Source organism: Vipera berus, assembly GCF_964194415.1.
Source record: "Vipera berus genome assembly, chromosome: 1".
NCBI lineage: Eukaryota > Metazoa > Chordata > Lepidosauria > Squamata > Viperidae > Vipera > Vipera berus.
In genome coordinates this window covers 351744248-351747542 of record NC_138202.1, presented here as the reverse complement: position 1 = coordinate 351747542, position 3295 = coordinate 351744248, and positions in this window count along the sequence as shown.

Sequence of the window (3295 nt, the reverse complement as noted above, 5' to 3'; positions counted from 1 at the left end):
AAAGTGGACTAAGTTGTCTAAGAGAGAATGACTGGCCCAATGTCACCCAGCTGGATGTCATAGCTAAGATGGGATTAGAACTCGCAGTCTCCCGTTTTCGACCCTGGTGCCCTAATTGCTAGACCATACTGTTTTTAGGCAACTATGATCATTTTTGAGTTACAGGAGAACTGTCTAATTTGAAGTCCCTTCCCCTCTACACAGGAGTGTCTGTAGGAAGAGTCAAAACAGTCAAAATGGCTGCCACAGCCAATTCAGTTGAAGCTCTGTCACTTTTTGCATGCACAGGGGCACCCATAAGAAAAGGCAGAGCTCCAGATTGCCTTTTCTGCTCACCCTGCATAGGTACACCACACTCTGAGTACAAGATGTCCTGCCCCTTGATGCATTTGTGGGTCCATTGGTGGATTTCGAAAGTAGTTTTCAAAATTCCAAGAGAGTTCCACATTTTGCATAAGATATTGTCGTGAAAGCGTTATCACTGGAAGCTTTCAAGAAGAGACTGGACTGCCATCTCTCAGAAATGGTATAGGGTCTCCTGCTTGGGCAGGGTTGGGGTTGGAATAGATGACCTACAAGGTCCCTTCCGACTCTGTTATTCTAACCTAAGCTAAATATATTTAACAACTTTAAATATTAAACTTTCCTTTAAAAATAATTTCAGTACAACCTGCGAAGGCTACTGAAAGAAATAATATAATCTCCCTTTGATGGACGTCAATCCGCAGTGAGTCGAGGACCAGGTAGTTCTTCTGTGTGGTCTTCTAAATTCACTTCACCCCTTTCTAAGGTAGTGACTTGCAATGTCTAGTAGTCCCAGGCCTGATCCTGCTTAACTCTTTTTGAGGTCAGCCAAGGTCAGCCCGGAAAAGTCTTGGAAAATTAAAATTAAATTAGTGTGAAATAGACAGCTACCACAGAGCAATTTTGCAGTGACAAGGAGCTCGTTTGCTCATCCATCTCTGTCTGTTTCATAATCGCACTCAAGGACAATAGAACAAGATGAAACTGTGCTGCTAAAACCATTGATTTTGGGAAACTACTCTCTTCTGTTTCAAAAAGAAAGCCAGATCTTCAGCTTTCCAGATTTGCAGATAGGTGTGTATAAATTAGGCATGGCAATCTAACAGAATAAGAGAGTTGGAAGGGACCTTGGAAGTCTTCTATTCCAGGGCTTTTCAACCAGTGGTATGGGTACCACCTGTGGTACATTGGCATCCTAGAAAAGTGGTAGCGGGGGAGGGAAATGATATGAACTGGTGGTAGCACCGCAGAAGCCTGAGCGAGAGATGGCTGGAGCTGCAAGGCTGTCAGGGCTCAGCAGAAGAGCCAGGATCAGCACCAGGCTCCAGTTGGAGCTCGGTGCTGATCGTGGCATTTTGCTGAGCCCAGAAGAAGCGCTGATCAGCTGGAATGTTGCAGCATCTCCAGGTTCTTGTGATTTACATTCAGATGCTTGGCAACTGATTCATAGTTATGACGGTCACAGTGTCCCAGGGTCATGTGAAGTGACCAAAACCTGCTGCAACCACCCAGCAGATGGGGGGAATAAAAACCAAACACACCCCACCCCCACCTCACCCCACTGCCAATCCTCAACAGAAATGCTCACACCAATGAAAACCTCGGACAGGAGGAAGAAGCACCACCGGGTGGGCAGGCAGGTGTCCTGCTCAGCTGTGGCTTGGGGGACACTCTTTTCAGTGCCATTGTAACTTCAAACAGTCACTAAGCGAACTGTTGTAAGTCGAGGACTACCTGTACTTCATCACATTTTTCCTTTTTTTTTTGGTCATCAAGTTTTTGACACCTTGCTAGGCGACTGGTGGTACTCGGATGTTGTTATATCCTAAAAGTGGTACAATGGGTGAAAAAGTTGAAAAGCCCTGTGCTAGTCTGCTCAAGCAGGAAACCTTATACCATTTCAGACAAATGGCTAACCAGCTTCTTCTTAAAAACTTCCAGTGTTGGAGCATCCACAACTTCTGGAGTCAAGCCATTCCACTGGAACTCCATCTATGATTAAATGAATCATGGTTTAGCGAATGAAACCAATCCCATTCCATACCCAGAAAACACTGGACCATGTAACCTCACCCTACACTTCTGCGTATTAGACTGACCCTCAAACTATCTGCTTCATTTCAGCTGTACAAATGCTACAGCATTCATACCAGACCTGGTATGAATGACCCCAGGGTCACATGTGACTAGTTGACTGTCTCTGTATGGCCCGCATGAGGTCAGTTGGAAATTAGAAATCAAATGTAAATAACATTTCCCTGTAATTCTTTAATAGTTTTTTATTTTAGTCCAGAAGCCTAGGAGGTCAGCTGGGGCTTGGAAACAAGTCACTCTGAATCTCTATGGCTACCAAATTGGGAGAACCAAGGCAGATGAAGTATTTTGGATACTTATGGATTCTTCTAGGGACCATCTGCTCCAAGTTGATGGTCCCTAGAAGTGACTCCACCCATTTATATGAATGGGTGGAAAGATCATACTGAATATTTCACCCATCCCAAGATTTCACTTGAAAAAACTGGTTTCCAGGTGTGGGCCTTCTACTTGCCCATTTTGGAGGACAACATAAACATAGACTCCCTTCTAGTACTGATGATGTTACCTAGTTGGGTCATGAAACGTCTGCAAGAAAACAATCAAGCTCAGAGAGCACCACAGTTCAACCCTGAGCTACAAATATCCTCTTCTATGGCAGCAGCTTGGAATATGGCCAATATTACAGGGCTGTCCAGTCGAAACAGTCAAGATGGCAACTGTGACAGTATGACTGAAGCTCTGCCTGTTTTTTATGTCATTAAAAATAGGAAGAGCTTGGGTCATATCATGTTGACTGCCACCTTAACGTTTTGTTATTAGAATTTGAAGACACCCCTGGGTTGATATAATGAACATGTATGATGCAGGGCTTTTCTTTTTTCTGTGACCTCCAAGCCACCAAGAATCTTTGGATGGAATGCTCTACAAGTATCTATAAAAACGCATAAAAAATTGAATATTGATCATTGGACAGTTAAGACAAAATAAGGCGAAAAGAATACAGAAGGGGCATTTAAATTTTAATATTTGAGTCATTACACACTGAAACACTCTTAACGTAATTTATCCAAGAATATATATTTGGATATTAAATTTGAAAATTTTGAAAAATCATTTACAAGTCACTCCCTCACTGAATTTTCGTGCTGGAAGCTGGCTGGGAAGGTCAGAAAGGGTGATCCTATGATCCTGAGATACTCCTACCATCGTAAATACATGTTGGTTACCAAGTGCC